Raw genomic sequence first — 21,432 nt, 5'->3', positions numbered from 1 at the left:
GCGGAGCAGGCTCGAGGGGCCGAATGGCCTACTCCTGCTCCTATCTTCTAATGTTTCTATGTGCACAAGTTGGCTGACCTGATTCGCTTCATTACAACAGTAACTACTCTTCAAAAATAATTCATTGGTTGTGAAGCACTTTAGAACGTCCTGACGATGTGAAAGGCGGTATATAAATACAAATTCTTGCTTTCTTTGTTGACTTGATTCCCTGCTAACTTGTTGAAGCACGTGCAGACAGGTGAAATAATCTGGGCCCCTACAACTCTTGCTACAGCTTAATTAACAGGACAATTAAACTAAGCCAGTCTCTCTTTTAGTTTCCCAATACCCTAGATGAAGTCAGACCTTCTACATTCCGTCTGGGTGCAACAGACAGTTGGCTCTTAGTTTAAAAAAAATGGGAGGCGGTGTTTCTGTTTCCCAACTGCCTACATGTAACGTGTTACTTTCAAACATCTGACTCATTGGGTTGGCGAAGCATCAATTTCATTTGGAAGGGAGGTGGCTGTTTAGAATTAGATTGCAGCAGGTGAAATAACCTGATGAATCAAGTAACACATGTAAATCAGAGTCTGGTTTTAGCCCCATGCAACAAAGGCTTATAGCCAGCACATGAAAATGACCTGACTTCAACACATTTTAATGACATTATTATTGTGCAGTTTCAACATTTGTGACGTTACATGTGCCTGAAGTCCCGTTTAACACCCCCGGGTTTAGCTAGTTGCCCCAGCGATACAGGCTTGACCGTTACACTTTGCTCAGTGTGGAGATGGATCTCACTTTCAATATAAGCGATGAGTTGGTTAACTCTCCATACTGTTCGCCAAGTGGCTTCGAGCAAAACTCAACGATCGAAAACCATCATTCTCCCGAGTTCTTGCCTGGCCGAGTTATGCTGTTAACCGGGATGGGTTTGTTAGTTTTTTTCCTCTTCCTGATTCGAAGGCAGGTGAAGACGGTGGAGGTAAGTGCTTCCATATCCTGACCAGGGAAGGGGGTAGAACTCCTCACAACGTTCTTCTATAGCACTGAACATCAACCTATCATCAAACCCCCAACAGGGGCAAAACAAACTTGGAGCTTCTGTAGTCAGTACTGGGCCAGTAAGGTCAGAGCAGCCATAAGTTAGTATCTGGCAAGAGATAAGGCAGGTTGTGGTAATTCAGTTATTTACCCTTCATTAGATCCTTCAGGTCCTACGAATGATTTCACCACATGGATGAAGTGTAAACAGCTGCGATGTTATAATGTACCTTTCCCTCTTTAGGGATGGTGACTGACCGGCTGTGCGTTTCCAACATTTTCTGCTTTCATTTTAGATTTACAGGAGCTGCAGTTTCCCCTCTTTGTTAAGCGACTCGAGCAGTTTGTCAGAGTTAAACCCAAAACGTTTTAGTACAGGCTGAAGAGTGCCTTGCTGTGAAGGGAATAGTGAATTTATGTTTGTGCTTTTTGGTAAGGGCATGTGTTGTTGGGTGGCTGCCTCCTATCATTGACTCATGTGATTAATAAGCTGTGATAGTGGGATGACAGAACATCCCTCTTACTGCACTTATGAAAACAGAAACTGGTGACAAAGCCTCTCCTTAAATAAGTGATCTTACCACAAAAATATCTCCCTGTTTGGGAGAAGTTAAATCTTACCTCAGGAGTTTAGCTTTCTGAAGCTTCCCCTCCTAGTCTGATTGTCTCAAAAGATATTCACTCTTGTATTCCTGATCTCTTCCTGTACGAGTCAGAGGGAACATTGAAATCTCAGTTCTGTGGGGATGCAAGCCTTCTTTGTGAATTGTAGTACAATGGCAAGAGTTGAGAGCAATTAAGTGAAACCAGCCAGCAGGGAAATATGATACAAGAGTTTATAGGAAGCAAAAAAAAAATGAGAATACTTATCCAAAATGGGGAGTGAGCTGTGCTCCTTAGCTGAAGTGAAGGGTTCTACAGCCAGGAACTAACATAGTGTCTGACTGTTAAATGTAGGAAAATACAGCATTGGAAATCAACCAACATGTGCCCATACTCCTGGTGGAATCACAAGTCTCACTAACTAGGAGTGACGGCCATTTTAGTTAAAAACATTTTAAAGCAGGTCATTTTTATAAATAAATAGGTTGTAGTATTTGGATGGTGCCTTCAATGAGCGGAGAATTGACATGATCCAATCTCTTTGTTAGAATGCTTTTTATTGCGGGGGGGGGGGGAGTAATTTAGATCCGGGCATTCCGTTCTAATACTTTTGAGTCTTAGTTTTAAAATCTTATAGAGCAGGCAAAAATAGGCTAGATATTTTACCCATTTACATTTCTTGCTACCCAATTGCTCACTATCCTGTTCTACATCGTCCCTGTTAAATGTTATAATGGAATTTGAAACCTTCGCTCCCAAATTTATATTATGAACCTAGAAACAAATTCCTGAAAGATTTTTTTACAACTACAGACCAATATTCAGTCACATTGCTTGCACAGCCCAACGATGGCGCTCAGTAAGCAGCAGTTACCATGGAAACATAAGCATCAGTTGCCATGGAAACACAGTCCCATTGTTTTACCATTGGCCAGATAGCCCTTGCATGTAATTACTTATATTTATCATAAAATGTTGAACTCTCCCCAACCAATTTATAATCTATCTCTCACCCTGATAACATATGTTGGAAGCTTTTATTTATATATATCTATATATATATTAGTCCAAGAAGAATCTATTGAAATTGCTCTGTGATGTCACTTTGTCATTGTGATATTATTCATTGTTATAGTTACCAGTGTGCCAATGAACATTAAGATGTTTCCTCCTCATTGTCCTTGCAGTCTTACAAAGTAAAATAAAACTGGGAGCAGTGCTTACTGTATAAATGGTCACATGTACATCCCCCCCGCCCTTTGCCCGATCATTGTTAAAGGTACGATAGCATAGTCGTTATGTAACTGCACTAGTAATCCAGAGGCCTGGACTAATGATCTGGTGACATTAATTCAAATCCCACCAAAGCTTCTTGGGAAATTATATACAATTAATTAAACAAAGCTGGAATAAAAAGCTAGTATCAGTAATAATGACCATGAAACTACTAGATTGTCGTAAAAATCTATCTGGTTCACTAATGTCCTTTAGGGAACATGACTGTAGATGAAGTGTAAATGGCAATGGCAGAATGATTGACAGCTACCATGTGAGAGAGAGGGAAAAAAATGAAAAAAAGATAGGGGCAGAGGTTATGGTCTGAAATTGTTGAACTCGATGTTGAGTCCAGAAGGCTGTAAAGTGCCTAATTGAAATCTGCCGTCCTTACTCAGTCTGGCCTATATGTGGTTGACACTTAACTGCTCTCCAAAATGGCCTAGCAAACCACTCAGTTGTATCATACTGCTATGAAAAACAATAATAAGAATAAAACTGGACAGACCACTCGGCATCGACCTAGGCACCATACCCACAACATCCCCATCCTCAATGATGGCAGAGCCCAGCACATGAGTGCAACCATGTACTCCCTCCCTCATGAACACAGCCACATAATCTCCTGGGAGAGGCAAAACAGAGAAAAAACTTCGGGGCAATAATAGAAAAATTACTCTGGAAAATTCTTCTGTGACCCCCCTCAGTAAATCAAAACTAGTCCAGGAGATCACATGGACCAAGGGGGAAAAATTGAGTCGCGCCCCCTTTGGGGTGCTAACTTCGCTGGGGCACTACTTTTAGTGCCCCGAAAAAGTTAGCACCCCCACAGCCAAAATTGAATGGTAGCGCCGAAGGGAATATCGAGGCACTGTGGCATGTCGCGCCACGGTACTGCAGGCCCCCCTTCTTAAAGGGGACAGGCTTTGTGCAGCGTGACCCGGGGCCCAGCTGGGCCACCAGGGATCGGAATGCCTGCAAAAGAGCCCGGCACTCAAGAGAAGTGGCTTCACAGAAGGCCGGGGACGGCAATACGGGCAGGTGCTGGCAGGCGGCCAGCAACAAAAATGGCCGCCCGGCACCTCACCTTTAATTAGCGCCGTCCCGGCCGCAGGTAGGCCCCCCTGACCCCATTGGACATAGCGCCTGGCGGTAAGTCAGTGGGTGCTACCAAAGATCGCAGCCAGGGTGCGAGCGGGGCACAGCGCATCATTGCTGGTGGCGCGGCGCCGCAGGGTGCTAACGGTTACTGCCACCGCTAATCTCCTGCTGAATTTCACAGGAGGCGTTGGTGGTGCCACGCCTGGGCGCTAGTTGCTTTGCGCCCCGTTAGCGCCCTTTTAGCGTCTATAAAGACGCTTACCTTCCATATGATGCACTCTCTGCCCCAGTCAAGAACCAATCCAGCTCCCCCTTGAAGGCATGCACAGTGTCAGCACCCACCACACCAACTGGCAATGTATTCCAAAGTCTCACTGCTCTCTGGGAATAGAACCACCTAACATCCAGTCTATTCCTATACTTACATAGTTTAAACTCGTATTTCCAGTCCTCCCAATCTGTTAAAACTGGAATAATCTATCAATAGGAACAATATCAAACCCTTTCATTATTTTATAGACCTCGATCAGGTCAGCTCTAAGTCTACACTGCTCTAAAGTAAATGGACCAAGGTCCTTGAGCCTATCTGAGTAGCTGTGGTTCTTTAAGCCAGGAATCATTCTCATAGCTCTCCTTTTCCAAGGCTACATATCACCTATCACGTGGGGGAAAAAACTGGGCACAGTACTCTAGACACGGTCTGACCAGCAACCTCTATAGTGTCAAAATGGTGTCCTTTGATATATATTGAAGGGTTCTATTAATACAACCTTGTTAGCTTTAGCTACAGTTTCTCTACATTGGTCATGAGCCTTCAGTGCACAACAGGACCTAGATCTTTTTCGGGATAGACACTGTTCTTTGCAGCCGCGACTGAGAGTTCCGAAGGTTTTGTTGCCTGCCCGGTGCCAGGGTTAAAGACATCTCCTCACGGCTGGAGAAGAACTAGGAGTGGGAGGGGGAGAAGGTAAGTCACTGAAGGTAAGCATGCAGGTGCAGCAGGTGGTTAAGAAGGCAAATGGTATGTTGGCCTTCGTAGCGAAAGGATTCGAGTACAGGAACAAGGATGTCTTGCTGCAGTTGTACAGGGCCTTGGAGAGACCACACCTTGAGTATTGTGTGCAGTTTTGGTTGCCTTATCTGAGGAAGGATGTTCTTGCCATGGAGGGAGTGCAGCGAAGATTCACCAGACTGATACCTGGGATGGCAGGAATGACATATGAGGAGAGATTGGGTCGATTGGGCTTATACTCGCTGGAGTTTAGAAGAATGAGAAGGGATCTCATTTTAACTTATAAAATTCTAACAGGACTAGACAGACTGGATGCAGGAAGGATGTTCCCGATGGCAGGGGAGTCCAGAACCAGGGGTCACAGTCTAAAGATAAGGGGTAAGCCATTTAGGACTGAAATGAGGAGGAATTTCTTCACCCAGAGAGTGGTGAACCTGTGGAATTCTCTACCACAGAAGGCAGTTGAGGCCATTTCATTAAATATATTCAAGAAGGAGTTAGATATATTTCTTAAGACTAAAGGGATCAAGGGATATGGGGAGAAAGCAGGGACCGGGTACTGAATTTGGATGATCAGCCATGATCTCATTAAATGGCGGAGCAGGCTCGAGGGGCCGAATGGCCTACTCCTGCTCCTATCTTCTATGTTTCTATGTCGTGGTCCCTGTAGGAACCAACGATATAGGTAGAACTAGGAATGAGGTTCTGTTGAGGGAGTTTGAGGAGCTCGGATCCAAATTAAAAAGCAGAACCTCTAAGGTAATAAGCTCTGGATTGTTACCTGAGCCACACGCAAATTGGCATCAGGACAAACAGGTTAGAGGTTTAAATGTATGGCTCAAAGATTGGTGTGGGAGAAAGGGGTTTCAGTTCATGGGGCACTGGCACCAGTACTGTGGAAAGAGGGAGCTGTTCCGTTGGGATGGGCTCCACTTAAACTGGGCTGGGATCAGTGTCTTGGCGAATCGAATAACTAGGGCAGTAGACAGGGCTATAAACTAATAAAGGGTGGGTGGGAGGATTCAGGAAAGAGTTTTGGGTAAAAATAAGCAGAGTGGGTCAGGAAGGGACAGAGAGAGTAACAAAGGTAATAAGGCATCAGTGACTAAGGTGACATCAGGGAAAAATAGAAATAACTCAAAGCTGAAGGCTCTATATCTGAATTCGCGAAGCATTCACAACAAAATAGATTAATTAATAGCGCAGATAGAAATGAACAGGTTTGATCTAATAGCCATAAAGGAGACATGGTTGCAAAGTGGCTAAGGTTGGGAACTAAGTATTCCAGGATACATAACTTTTAGAAGAGATAGGCAAAATGGAAAAGGAGGCGGGGTAGCCCTGATAATAAAGGATGGGATAAAGACAATAGAGAGAAAGGATCTTAGCTCCGAAAATCAAGAAGAAGAATCAGTTTGGGCGGAGCTAAGAAACAGCAAGGGGCAGAAAACATTGGTGGGAGTTGTTTATAGGCCCCCAAACAGTTGTTGTAATGTAGGGCAGAGTATAAATCAGAAAATTAGAGGTGCATGTAACAAGGGTAATACAGTAATCATGGGGGACTTTAATCTACATATAGACTGGGCAAACCAAATTTGCAGTAATAGTGTGGAGGACGAATTCATGGAATGTATGCAAGATAGTTTTCTAGATCAGTATGTTGAGGAACCAACTAGGGAACAGGCTATTTTAGATCTAGTATTGTGCAATGAGAAAGGGCTAATTAATAACCCTGTAGTAAAGGGGCCTTTAGGGAAGAGCGACCATAACATGATAGAATTTTATATTGAGTTTGAAAGTGATTTAGTTAAATCTGAAACTAGGGTCTTAAATCTAAACAAAGCAAACTATGTAGGTATGAGGAGCGAGTTGGCTAAGGTAGATTGGGAAACTACATTAAAAGGTATCTTGGTGGACAAGCAATGGCTAGCATTTAAAGAATTAATACATAATTTACAACAAATATACATTCCTTCAAGGCACAAAAACCCCACAGGAAAAGTGGTCCAACTGTGGCTAACGAGAGAAGTTAAATATAGTATTAGATCAAAGGAAGAGGCTTATAATGTTGCCAAAAAGAGTAGTAAGCCTGAGGATTGGGAATTTTAGAATTGGGCAAAGGAGGACCAAGAAATTGATAGAGAAAGGGAAAATAGAATATGAGAGTAAACTAGCGAGAGACATAAAAACAGACTGTAAAAACTTCTATAAGTATGGAAAAAGGAAAAGATTAACGAAAGTAAATGTAGGTTCCTTACAGGCTGAGACAGGAGAAATTATAATGGGGAATAAGGAAATGGCAGAGAAATTAAACAAATACTTTGGGCGAGATTTTCAGTGTGAGTGATGGGTGCATGAGTGCAAAGGTAAGTGTGTTTGGTGTGTGTAAAGAAGTTTTACTTACCTGAACAGCCTTTCTTCCTCTAGGCGTCGGGAGTCCATCACTCAGCCGGAACTGAAAGCTGAACGGCTGCGATCTGTCAAAAGTGACAGCCTTCAGCTTTCAGTGCCGGTGACAGTTCTAACTGAGTCTGCGTAGAAGGACTCAGGTTAGAAGTCAGACTGGCAGTGTTTGACAGCTTCAAACAGCTGTGAAACACTGATACTTCATCTGTCAACACCTCTTGACAGATGAAATTTCAGTCTGTGACGTCACCTGTTGCCGGGTGGCCCTTAATTGGCCTGCTGAGCCCGCTGGGCGGGCTCAACAAGGTCAATCAAGGGAAAATGGCGTTGATTGGCTGGACGTCGATGGAGGTGGGACTAAAACCCGAAAGTTGTAGCCCCGCCTCCTTCCGGACAGCTTAATGAAAATCCAGCCCCTTGTGTCTGTCTTCACGCAAAAAAAATCCTGAAAATAGTGGAGAGCCAAGGGTTTAGCGCGAATGAGGAACTGAAAGAAATTAGTATTAGTAAAAAAATAGTACTGGAGAAATTAATGGGACTGAAAGCCAATAAATCCCCTGGACCTGATGGCCTACATCTGAGGGTTTTGAAAGAGGTGGCTATCGAGATAGTGGATGTATTGGTTGCCATTTTCTAAAATTCCATAGAGTCTAGAACGGTTCCCGTGGATTGGGAGGTAGCAAATGTAACACCACTATTTAAGAAAGGAGGGAGAGAGAAAACTGGGAACTACAGACCAGTTAGCCTGACATCAGTAGTAGGGAAAATGCTAGAATCTATTATTAAGGACGTGGAAACAGGGCACTTAGAAAATAATAATAGGACTGGGCAGAGTCAACATGGATTTATGAAAGGGAAATCGTGTTTGACAAAGTTTTTTGAGGTTGTAACTAACAAAATAGAAAAGGGGGAACCAGTGGATGTGGTGTATTTGCATTTTAAAAGCCGCACAAGAGGTTATTAAACAAAATTAGGGCTCATGGGATTGGGGGTAATATATGAGCATGGATTGAGGATTGGTTAATGGACAGAGAGTAGGACTAAACTGGTAATTTTGGGGCTGGCAGGCTGTAACTAGTGGGGTATCGCAAAAATCAGTGCTTAGGCCTCAGCTATTCAGAATCTATATCAATGATTTGGATGAGGGGACCAAATGTAATATATCCAAGTTTGCTGATGCTACAAAGCTGGGTGGGAATGTAAGTTGTGAGGAGGATGCAAGGAGGCTTCAAGGGGATATAGACAGGCTAAGTGAATGGGCAAGAATATGGCAAATCGAATATAATGTGGAGAAATGTGAAGTTATCCACTTTGGTAGGAAAAATAGAAAAGCAGAGTATTTTTTAAATGGTGAGAGATTGGGAAATGTTGGTGTTCAGCGGGACTTGGGTGTTCTTGTACACGATTCACTGAAAGTTAACATGCAGGTACAGTAAGCAATTAGGAAAGCAAATGGTATGTTGGCCTTTATTACAAGAGGATTTGAGAATAAGAGTAAAGGGCCTAGAAATTCAGTTGCGTTCGCCAGCCGTTAGCGCCATAAGAGGAGTAGATCTCGAGCGCTAGGCACTTAGCGCCCGGGCGCAGAGCGATCTGCGCCTACGCCCAACTTCAGTTGACATTTAGCGCCGGCGCAAAGTGTTTGCGCGCGCTCAGCTGCGCGCGCACCTTATGATGTCATTTCGTCGTGCAACGCCGTTTGTGCGCCCCAAACCGGAACTTCAGTGGCGCCCGCCCAATGTGGGCGTGGCGCTGTTAAGAACTGTGAAGTGGAACACAGCAGAGGCCCTGCGGGACTCGGGGAGCGCTAATTAAAGGGCACTTAGACTGAACTATAAAGGGCAGCCATTTTGCTGCAATGACTTTAGTGCTTTGGATTTCTGGACAGAGACCAAGGAAGAGACCTTACTGATTTGGGACAACATAGGAGAGGTATTTTTGGCTTCTGGCCAGAGCTTGGAAATTTGACTCTTTGTGATTTCACTGTTTGAAAGTATATTATGGGGGCTGCATGGGGTTCCAACCCTCAGTTCCAGCATTATGTGCGAAGGGCTCGCAGACGCTGTGTGAGAGGGGCAGCCATGCCTAGACGCAGAGGGGCCATCAGGCGTCGGCAATGTAGGCCTTACCCAGTCAGGGAATACCGCCAGCAGGTGTCCTATCTCACCATGACTGCCGCGCATTGTGTTAAGAGGCTGCGCTTCAGAAGGGAGGTGGTTGCAGAGATCTGCCAGCTGCTTCACAGAGATCTGCGTCCACAGCTGATGTGCAGGACGTCTCTGTCGATGGAAGTGAAGGTCACGGTGGCTCTGAACTTTTATGCAAGCGGCTCCTTCCAAGCCGCTGCTGGGGACATAGCGAACATCTCCCAGTTCGCCATGCATCGCTGCATCCGGCAGGTCACCGATGCCCTTTTCGCAAGGAGACACCAATTCATCTCCTTCCCCATGACCCTAGAGAGGCAGGAGCAGCGTGCAGTCGGATTTGCGAGGATCGCCGACTTCCCCATGGTGCAGGGCGCCATTGACTGCACGCATGTGGCTGTGCGGGCACCTATCGACAATGCTGAGGATTACCACAACCGGAAGGGCTACCATTCCCTCAATGTACAGCTGGTGTGTGACCACAGGCAGCGCATCCTAGCTGTCAATGCCCGCTTTCCAGGCAACAGCCACGATGCATTTATCCTGCGCCAGACTACTGTGGCTGACATGTTCCAGGCACAGCCTCCCCCAAGAGGATGGCTTATCGGGGACAAAGGCTATCCTTTGTGCACATGGCTCATGACCCTGCTCCGCGCGCCCAGGACCCCTGCTGAGGAGGCATACAACGAAAGCCATCAAGCCACAAGGAACATCATAGAGCAAACGATTGGCGTCCTCAAGCAACGGTTCCGCTGCCTGGATCGTTCCGGCGGACCTCTACAGTATTCGCCGGATAGAGTCTCCCAGTTCGTCGTCGTTTGCTGCATGCTGCACAACCTGGCTATCCGCAGGACTCAGGCACTGCCACCTCACGTTGGACCACCACCTCAGGAGGATGAGCAGGAGGACCATGAGGAGGAGGAGGAGGAGGAGTACCAGCCCAGGAGGGAGCCACAAGGTCCAAGGGCCGTCCGTCGGCGGCTTATTGAACGACACTTCTAGGCCCCCTGTCAGGGAATGGCTTGTGGCAATGAACGCACCTGAATGCAGCCGCTCCGCAAGCCCTCAGCCGGTTAACGCAACAACCACTTGACACATCACACATGGACAAGCTGAATAAATAAAAAGCTTTATTGAACAAACTCAGGGCCCTTCCCACATGAAACCCAAAAACAGACAAGACCCCCAAAAAACAGTCAAAAACATATCTCACTCCCACAACCTGGGGAGGAATAACAAAACTTGTCCATCCAAATGGCCTTCATCCTCGGCCTTACCAAGACAAACCCCCCTATACAGAACACAAACACCCCCATATAAAGAAACATTTGGCAACACACTCTACTTTGTCTGCCGAGAGGGCGAGTCCTTGTGCAGGCTTTTCCGGCCCCTGGCCGACCTGCTGCTCCGCCTCAACCTGGGCCCTGTGGGTGTTGCAAGGCTGGGGGAAGGGTCCTGAGGGGCACAATGCGTGACGGCAGATGCCCTTGGGGGTCGGCCTAGACGAGCTCCGGCCGTGGAGGGGCCGGCTGCTGACTGCTGCAGCTGTGGCTGGGCAGCATCAGTCTCTCCAGCAGCTCGTCGCAGCTTTGCTGGGGGAGTGGCAGTGGCGGCTGCAGCAATGGGGGCAAGCTGGCTGATGCCAGGCGCTGGCTGGTCGCCAGAGACACTGGCAGTCGGCCGGGCTGGCACTGCAGCAAGTGCAGCAATCTGGTGAAGCCCAGACCGCTGTGCTGCAGCAGCGCGGCGGGTGCCCTGGCGATGCGTGCGTGACACAGCGAGTGTGGCAGCAGTGAGTGCCCGTACTGCCCTCGTCTGTGCCCGCATCAGACCAGCCAGTGACTGCACGGCACCACTCATCAACTCTGCACTCGCTGCCTGTGCTGCCCTGAAATCGGCCCGACTCGTGTCCTGTGATGCCCTGAATTCTTCGTGACCCCTGGCCTGTGCTGCCCCGAATTGTTCGTGACCCCTGGCCTGTGCTGCCGCGAGTTGTTCTAAACCCCTGGCCTGTGAGGCCCCGAAATCGGCCACACTATGAGCCAGGGACTCAATGGCCTCAGGCAACCGTCCCACAACCCCCATGAACTCGGTGTGCCGACGGTCCGAGTCCGCGGACATTTGATCAAGGAGGCGCACCTCCTGGGCGAGGACCGTCTCCGGACTGGAGGCCGGACTCTTCCTCTGGGGAGAAGGCTGCCGAGCTGGCCGACCCTTCCCGCGTGGCTGGACGCCACTGGGCCCAGCAACTGCACTCCCCTGCAACACTTCCCCCCTCTGGGGAGAAGGCCGCCGAGCTGCCCGACCCTTCCCGCGTGGCAGGATGCCACTGGGCACAGGAGCTACACTCCCCTGCAACACTTCCCCCCTCTGGGGAGAAGGCAGCCGTGCTGCCCGACCCTTCCCGCGTGGCTGGACGCCACTGGGCACAGGAGCTACACCCCCCTGCAACACTTCCCGCTGGCTCTCCTCCAGGAAAGACGTGTCCCCTCCATTGCCATCCCCTGGCACGGATGAGGGTTCCCCCGATGTGCCGCCTTCCTCTTGCTCCTCGTCATCCTCCTCTTCCGAGGGACTGACACTCGCAGCTTCAGGGACCTCCTCCTCACCAGCTGAAAGCAGGAAGGCACAAGAGTAGCTTTAGAGTGAGGACAGGGCGTCAGCGAGGGAGGCATGAGTGGTGGCATTATGCGCATTGGTTGGACACTGGCAAAGGATGTAGATCTGAAGCGCAAGGGGAACGAGAGAGCTCCAAACGGTCATGTCCTTACCATTGGGGCCCAGCACAGGGTCGGCATCTCCAATTGCAACGGGGCCAATCACCCGGGCACCCATGAGTCGACCCACGCGCTCCTCCAGGTCACTGAGCTCCTGGAACTGGGCACGGCCTCCCCCGGTGACAGTCCGGCTCTTCAGATTCTGGGCCATCTTGGCCTGCAAGAGAAAGGACGGCCTCTAAGTACAGTGTGGTGCCCTGTTGTTGTGTGCACTGCCTCCCATGGTGGAATAGCTTGGCCAGTGTGGTGCCCTGTTGTTGTGTGCACTGCCTCCCATGGTGGAATAGCTTGGCCAGTGTGTCAAGTGCCGAAAGTGCTATTGATGTTCATGCCAGTGCCATAGCTGCTGGAGGAGGGCTGGCCAGTAGGCCTTTGAGGTCCCTTTGCCCATAATGTGAGGTGCACATGCAAGGATGAGGAGGACACTGGAAAGGGTACTCACCCTGACCAACCGAGTGAGGTCGTTAAACTTCTTCCGGCATTGGTCACCAGTCCTGGGGACATCGCTGTTGGCTGTGACCCTCTGGGCGATTTCCCTCCAAGCTCTCCTGTACAGCCTCTTGGGAGCCTTCTTGCCACTGTCCGGGCACAAGATATCTCTTCTCTTCTCCAAACCCCTAAGCAGCACCTTCAAATCATGGGCAGAGAAGCGCTGCGCTCGCTCACGGGCCCTCTGCATCGTTGCTGGCGCTATTTCTCTCCAGCAGCAGTGTTTAGGCCTAGCTGGAGGGCTGCAGTATCCAGGGCGTGGCAGCAGACCAAGCCGACCCTTCCCCCTTTAAGAGCTGGCCGGCGCCAGGGTGTCTGCTGTCAATCAAAACATGACCGCACCTGCGCTGCGCCCGGCCTCGGCGCTATCAGTCTGCACCGCCAGCTTAGCGCCTAAAGATAGGGGTGCAACGCCAGTTTTAGCGCTCGCCCAAACTCCTTGGCCAAAGCTACTGAATATCGGCGAAGTGGCCTCCACTTTCCAGCGGGCGCAAACTTTAGCGCCCGCCCGACTTTACCGCCCCAAAAGTGGCTATACTGAATTTCTAGGCCAAGATGTCTTACTGCAATTATAAAGGGCCCTGGTGAGACCACACCTGGAGTATTGTGAACAGTTTTGGTCTCCTTACCTAAGGAAGGTTATACTTGCCATAGAGGGAGTGCAATGAAGGTTCACCAGACTGATTCATGGGATTGGGGGATTGTCCTATGAGGAGAGATTGAGTAGACTAGGCCTATATTCTCCAGAGTTTAGAAGAATGAGAGGTGATCTCATTGAAACATACAAAATTCTTACAGGGCTTGACAGGGTAAATACAGGGAGGATGTTTACCCTGGCTGGGAAGTCTAGAACTAGGGGTCACAGTCTCAGAATAAGGGGTTGGCCATTTGGACTGAGATGAGGAGAAATTTCTTCACTCAGCGGGTGATGAGTCTTTGGAATTCTCTACCCCAGAGAGCTGTGGAGGCTCAGTCGTTGAGTATATTCAAGACAGAGATCGATATATTTTTGAATATTAAGGGACTCGAGGGATATGGGGATATTGCAGGAAAGTGGAGATGAGGTAGAAGATCAGTCATGATCTTATTGAATGGCGGAGCAGGCTCGAAGGGCCAAATGGCCTACTCCTGCTCATATTTCTTATGTTCTCTCTCAACCTCTTTTGAGTATTGTTCCTTGCAAATAATACATGTATTCTAAGTTGGCCCTACCAACATGCATGACAATACATTTATCTAAATAAAATACCATTTTCCAATACGTGGCCCACTCCCCTAACACATCTAAATCTTTTTGCATTTGATTCCACTTCTCTTCTGTTTTAACCTTTGCACAGATTTTGGTCTCATCTGTAAACTTACTGACCATACTCCAATACCACTGTCCAGGTCATTAATAAAGACAGTGAAGAGTAGTGGGCCTAGAACAATAGTAACATGTCTGCAAGCTCAACCACATTTATTACCTACAACTTTTTGGCTGCGGAATTGGAGTCAATTTCTAATTCAGCATTTCAAATTCCTACTGATACCACAATATTCTATCTTGTAAACTAACCTAGTGTGAGGTACCTTATCAAAGGCTTATGAAAGTCCAGATTGTGGTGTATGTAACCGTTCCACCTTTAAGAGAACTATTTTAAGAGATGCACTACTTTATCTTGGCTGCTGTATACTGTAATACCGGTGGTGACCACACTGGTATATAAGTGCTGTGTAATGATTTATTGGGCAGTTCAGCCTGGCCTCCGACTAGTAAAGACCTGTTGAATTTACTCTTGTGGTCTGTGTGCAGTGATTCTTATTAACAATAACTAGAACACACAGACTTAACAATGGCGACGAAGATGGAATTGGACACCGGATCGGCGTTGACGGTCATGAATAAGCAAGATTACAAAAGGTTATTCACACATATTCCCCTACGGGATACGGAGATAGTATTGCAGACATACACGGGGCAAAGAGTATACCCCATCGGAACGATAAAAGTCAAGGTGGTACACAAGGGCAAAGAACACCAAGGAATGAACATATATGTACTACCTGAGGGAGGTCCACCACTTCTGGGACGGGAGTGGATCAGGAAAATAAATATGGACTGGCACTCCCTAAAAGCAATAACGGTAGATTCCGGAAAAAAAAATGTCAAACCTGAACGATTGTCCAGAATATTGGATGAGGCTAAAGAGGTGTTCCAACAGGGACTGGGAACACTGAGAGGAATTACGGCAAAAATCAAGATTGCCGAACATGCAAACCCAAAATTTTTCAAAGCCAGACCGGTACCTTATGCGATACGACCTGCTGTGGAAGCTGAGCTGGAAGGGCTAGAACATTCAGGAGTACTGTCTAAGGTGGACTGGAGTGAGTGGGCCACGCCCATTGTTCCCGTCATGAAGCGTTCATCGAGTAACAAGCCAGGGGAACCGGGGAAGGTCCGCATCTGTGGAGACTTCAAGATCACGGTTAATCCGGTGCTTCACACGGTGCAATATCCACTTCCGCGGATTGAGGATATCTTTGCTTCATTGTCTGGCGGGAAACACTTCACCAAGATAGACCTGGCGCAAGCGTACTTACAGATGGAAGTTGAGGAAGAGTCGCGCCAGTATCTCACAATCAACACGCACAGAGGCTTGTATCGATATAATAGACTGGTTTTTGGAGTGGCTTCGGCTCCAGCAATTTGGCAGAGGGCCATGGAGCAGGTATTACAGGGAATTCCAAGCACTCAATGTTACTTGGACGATATCCTGATTACAGGAGATGACGATGAGGAACACCTTGCAAATTTGAAACTGGTGCTCACCAGATTGAAGGAATATGGACTTCGAGTTAATCGCCAGAAATGTGAGTTCTTTCAGAAACGGATCTCGTACTGTGGTCATGTCATTGACCAGGAGGGGCTGCACAAGTCACCTGACAAGATCGAAGCTGTTGTGAAGGCTCCCGCTCCGGAAAATGTATCCCAGTTGAGGTCGTTCCTAGGGTTGATTAACTATTACCATAAGTTTCTGCCAAATCTATCCACGGTGCTGCACCCGCTGAACGCTCTTTTGCAGAAAGAAGTACCATGGAAGTGGAGCAAGGACTGTAAGAAGGCCTTTCGCAAAAGCAAGGCATTGATCACCTCAGAGGAAGTGTTGGCTCACTTCAACCCAACGCTACCTATTCGTTTAGCTTGTGATGCTTCTCCTTATGGTATTGGAGCAGTACTCTCACACAGTCAGGGGGAGATAGAGGAACAGATATGTAGGCAAATCTCAGAGAAATGTGCAAATAATAGGGTAATAATAATGGGGGATTTCAACTTCCCCAATATTAACTGGGATAGTCAGAGTGTGAAAGGCTCAGAGGGTGTAGAATTCTTAAAGTGCATCCAGGAGAGCTTTTTGAGCCAGCATGTAGAAAGTCCTACAAGAGAGGGGGCGGTACTGGACCTAATTCTAGGGAATGTGGCCGGCCAAGTGGAAAAAGTGCTAGTAGGTGAGCACTTTGGTGATAGTGACCATAATATGGTAAGATTTAAGGTGGCCATGGAAAAGGACAGGGATGGGCCGGAAATAAAGGTTCTAAATTGGGGGAAGGCCGATTTTAATAGGATAAGGCAGGATCTGGCCAAAATGGACTGGGATCAGCTACTTGTAGGAAAATCCGCATCGGAGCAATGGGAGGCTTTCAGAAGGGAGATTGAGATCATACAATGGCAACATGTTCCCGTAAAGGTCAAGGGTGGTTCCAAAAACCACAGGGAACCTTGGATGTCAGGGGATATACGAGAATGGATTAGGAAAAAAAGGAGGGCTTTTGGTAGATACAAAAGGCTAAAGACGGAGGAAGCCCTAGAGGAGTACAAAAAGTGCAGGGGGATACTTAAAAAAGAAATTAGGAGATCAAGGAGGGGCCATGAAATAACACTGGCGAGCAAAATAAAGGAAAATCCGAAGATGTTTTATAAGTATATTAAGGGTAAGAGGATAACTAGGGAAAAAATAGGGCCCATTAGGGACAAAAGTGGCAATCTGTGTGTGGAGCCGGAAGATGTAGGAGGGGTTCTAAATGAATTTTTTGCATCTGTTTTCACTATGGAGAAGGACGATGTAGACATAGAAATAGGGCGGGGGGACTGTGATATGCTCGAACATATTAACATCGAGAGGGAGGAGGTATTGGCGGTTTTAGCTGGCCTAAAAATGGATAAATCCCCAGGCCCGGATGAAATGTATCCCAGGCTGCTGTGTGAGGCAAAGGAGGAGATTGCGGGGGCTCTAACACATATATTCAGGACCTCTCTGGCCACAGGGGATGTGCCAGAGGACTGGAGAACCGCTAATGTAGTACCATTATTCAAGAAGGGTAGTAGGGAAAAACCGGGGAACTACAGGCCAGTGAGCCTAACATCAGTGGTAGGAAAATTATTGGAAAAAATCCTGAGGGACAAAATTTGTCTCCACTTGGAGAAGCAAGGATTAATCAGGGATAGTCAACATGGCTTTGTCAAGGGAAGATCATGTCTGACTAATTTGATTGAATTTTTTGAGGGGGTGACTAGGTGTGTGGATGAGGGTAACGCAGTGGATGTGGTATACATGGATTTCAGTAAGGCCTTCGATAAAGTCCCGCACAGGAGACTGGTCAAGAAGGTAAGAGCCCATGGAATCCAGGGTGCCTTGGCACATTGGATACAAAACTGGCTTAGTGGCAGAAGGCAGAGGGTGATGGTCGAAGGTTGTTTTTGTGACTGGAAGCCTGTGGCCAGTGGGGTACCACAGGGATCGGTGCTGGGTCCCTTGCTGTTTGTGGTCTACATTAATGACTTGGATATGAATGTAAAGGGTATGATCAGTAAGTTCGCGGATGATACAAAAATTGGTAGGGTGGTAAATAGCGAGGAGTGTAGCCTCAGTCTGCAGGACGATATAGATGGGTTGGTCAGATGGGCGGAACAGTGGCAAATGGAATTTAACCCGGAAAAGTGCGAGGTGATGCACTTTGGGGGGACTAACAAGGCAAAGGAATACACAATGAATGGAAAGACCCTAGGCAAGACGAAGGGTCAGAGGGATCTGGGTGTGCAAGTACACAGATCCCTGAAGGCGGCGGAACAGGTGGATAAGGTGGTAAAAAAGGCATATGGGATACTTGCCTTCATTAGCCGAGGCATTGAATATAAGAGCAAGGAGGTTATGATGGAGCTGTATAAAACACTGGTTAGGCCACAGCTGGAATACTGTGTGCAGTTCTGGTCGCCACACTACAGGAAGGATGTGATCGCGTTAGAGAGGGTGCAGAGGAGGTTCACCAGGATGTTACCAGGGCTGGAGCGCTTCAGCTATGAAGAGAGACTGGGCAGATTGGGTTTGTTTTCCTTGGAGCTGAGGAGGCTGAGGGGGGACATGATTGAGGTGTACAAAATTATGAGGGGCATAGATAGGATGGATGCTGAGGAGCTTTTTCCCTTAGTAGAGGGGTCAATAACTAGGGGGCATAGATTCAAGGTAAAGGGCGGGAGGTTTAGAGGGGATTTGAGAAAGAACTTTTTCACCCAGAGGGTGGTTGGAGTCTGGAACTCACTGCCTGAAAGGGTTGTGGAGGCAGAAACCCTCACAACATTTAAGAAGCATTTGGATGTGCACTTGAAATGCCATAGCATACAAGGCTACGGGCCAAATGCTGGAATATGGGATTAGATTAGACAGGGCTTGATGGCCGGCGCGGACACGATGGGCCGAAGGGCCTCTATCCGTGCTGTATTACTCTATGACTCTATGACTCTATGACAAGTTGCCAAATGGCTTGGAAAGGCCAGTCGCATTTGCATCCAGATCATTGACCTCCGCTGAGCGCAACTATGCTCAGATAGATAGGGAGACACTCAGCCTTGTGTGGGGAGTAAAGAAGTTTAATCATTACCTGCAGGGCCAGAAGTTTACACTGCTGACAGACCACCAGCCGTTGGTATCCATTTTTAACCCTAAGAAGGGTGTTTCGGTGATGACAGCACAGAGGCTCCAGAGATGGTCCCTTTTCCTAGGGGCACATCAATATTGATGCGCTATCAATTACTCATAAAAGACTGAGAGTTAGAAGAGTAACTAAAGGCTTTTATTAACAACAGAATGGAGGTCTGCCTCGCGTGGTCGACCGGTCCATGATACTAAGGGCTGGGGAGCAGTCACCTTTATACTAGGACCTGTGGGAGGAGTCAGCCGAGGCATGTCCAGGCATGTACACAGTGGAATACAAACAGGACAAACAGGAATACAAACAGTGGTTTACCACATTCACCCCTTGTTTAAAATTGAGTCCGACGGGGTGAAGTGTATTAAAAGTTAGTGTATTGGAGTCTCTCCGGAGGTCTTGTCTGCCGCTGTGATCTGCGTGGCGACGGCAGGGGTAGTGAAGTTTCCGGCGTCGAGTCCAGCGTAGGCTGTGGCACAGGCGTGTCGTCCTCGTAGATGTCGAGCGGGTCGCGGGGCCCAGGCCTGCCGTCTGCTGGGGCTGGATATCGGATCGTGGGGGGGGGTGGTAGTGGGTAGTGGGTTACTGCGGCCCCCGAGGGTGCAAGGTCTCTTATGGAGACTGTGTCCTCCCGCCCGTCCGGGTATGCGATGTAAGCATACTGGGGGTTGGCGTGGAGGAGGTCGACCCTCTCGACCAGGGGGTCCGTTTTATGGGTCCTCACGTGTCTTCTCAGTAGGACCGGCCCTGGGGACGTCAGCCATGGCGGTAGCGATGTCCCCGATGTGGACTTCCTTGGGAAGACAAATATTTTCTCATGAGGGGTGGCGTTAGTGGCAGTGCAGAGCAGTGACCGAATAGAGTGGAGTGCATCGGGGAGCACATCCTGCCAGCGGGAGGTTGGAAGGCCCCTAGACTTTAAGGCTAGCAGGACGGCCTTCCAAACTGTCGCATTTTCTCTTTCCACCTGTCCGTTCCCCCGGGGGTTGTAACTGGTGGTCCTGCTTGTGGCAATACCCCTAGTTAACAGGTACTGACGGAGTTCGTCGCTCATAAACGATGAGCCCCGGTCGCTATGGATATAGCTGGGGAAGCCGAACAGGGTGAAGAGGTTGTTCAGACATTTAATGACCGTGGCACTGGTCATGTCCGGGCAGGGGAAGGCGAACGGGAAACGGGAGTACTCATCAATAATATTGAGGAAGTACACATTGCGGTCGGAGGAGGGGAGAGGCCCTTTAAAATCGACGCTCAGGCGCTCGAAGGGGCGAGTGGCTTTTATCAGGTGGGCCCTGTCTGGTCTATAAAAGTGCGGTTTGCACTCAGCGCAGACTTGGCAGTTCCTGGTCATGGTCCTGACCTCCTCAATAGAGTAAGGCAGGTTGCGGGCCTTGATGAAGTGGAAGAACCTGGTGACCCCCGGGTGGCAGAGGTCATTGTGGAGGGCCCGCAGTCTATCGATCTGCGCGCTGGCGCAGGTGCCACGCGATAGCGCATCCGGGGGTTCATTTAGCTTCCCGGGCCGGTACAAGATCTCGTAGTTGTAGGTGGAAAGTTCGATTCTCCACCTCAAGATCTTGTCATTTTTGATTTTGCCCCTCTGCTTGTTGTTAAACATAAAAGCAACTGAACGCTGGTCAGTGAGCAGGGTAAATCGTTTTCCGGCCAGGTAGTGCGTCCAATGACGCACAGCCTCCACAATCGCCTGGGCCTCCTTCTCAACAGCGGAGTGTCTGGTCTCCGGGCCTTGGAGGGTTCGTGAAAAGAAGGCCACGGGTCTCCCCGCCTGATTGAGGGTAGCGGCCAGGGCAAAGTCAGACGCGTCGCTTTCCACCTGGAAGGGGATGGATTCGTCCACTGCGTGCATGGTGGCTTTGGCAATGTCCTCCTTGATACGGTGGAAGGCTAAGCGGGCCTCTGCCGTCAAGGGAAAAGAGGTGGACTTGATCAGCGGACGGGCCTTGTCCGCATAGTAGGGGACCCACTGGGCGTAATAGGAGAAAAACCCTAGGCACCTCTTCAGGGCCTTGAGGCAGTGGGGCAGTGGAAGTTCCATAAGGGGACGCATCCGGTCGGGGTCGGGGCCGATGACTCCGTGTTCCACAACACAGCCAAGGATGGCGAGGCGGTTTGTGCGGAATATGCACTTCTCCTTGTTATATGTCAGGTTTAGGAGTTGGGCGGTGCGGAGGAATTTTTCGAGGTTTGCGTCATGGTCCTGCAAGTCACGGCCGCAGATGGTCACATTGTCCAGATATGGGAAAGTGGCCTGCAACGCATTTTGATCTACCATCCGGTCCATCTCCCTTTGGAAGACGGAGACCCCGTTGGTGACGCCAAAGGGAACCCTAAGGAAGTGATAGAGGCGGCCGTTTGCCTCAAAGGCAGTGTACTGGCGGTCCTCAGGGCGGATGGGGAGCTGGTGGTACGCTGATTTCAGGTCAATGGTCGAGAAGACGCGGTACTGCGCGATCTGGTTGACCATATCAGCTATACGGGGGAGTGGGTAGGCGTCCAGCAGGGTGTAGCGATTTATTGTCTGGCTGTAGTCGATGACCAGGCGCTGCTTCTCGCCGGTCTTAACGACCACAACCTGGGCTCGCCAGGGGCTGGTGCTGCCCTCAATAATCCC

The 21,432-nt window shown here is 48.7% G+C and overlaps 1 long non-coding RNA gene across 1 annotated transcript in view; it reads left to right on the top strand.

Annotated features, from left to right (window-relative positions):
• The first annotated feature begins 518 nt into the window (after positions 1 to 518).
• LOC147124934 (uncharacterized) overlaps positions 519 to 21,432 on the top strand; it is a 46,152-nt gene continuing 25,238 nt past the window's right edge. The window contains exon 1 of the long non-coding RNA XR_015079245.1: positions 519 to 970. This is a non-coding gene — a long non-coding RNA (uncharacterized LOC147124934). The remainder of the gene's footprint in view (positions 971 to 21,432) is intronic.

Source organism: Somniosus microcephalus, chromosome 1, assembly GCF_052327205.1.
Source record: "Somniosus microcephalus isolate GS21.2 chromosome 1, FLI_Smic_1.0, whole genome shotgun sequence".
Classification (NCBI taxonomy): Eukaryota; Metazoa; Chordata; class Chondrichthyes; order Squaliformes; family Somniosidae; genus Somniosus; species Somniosus microcephalus.
This window is presented reverse-complemented; position numbering and strand designations above follow the sequence as displayed.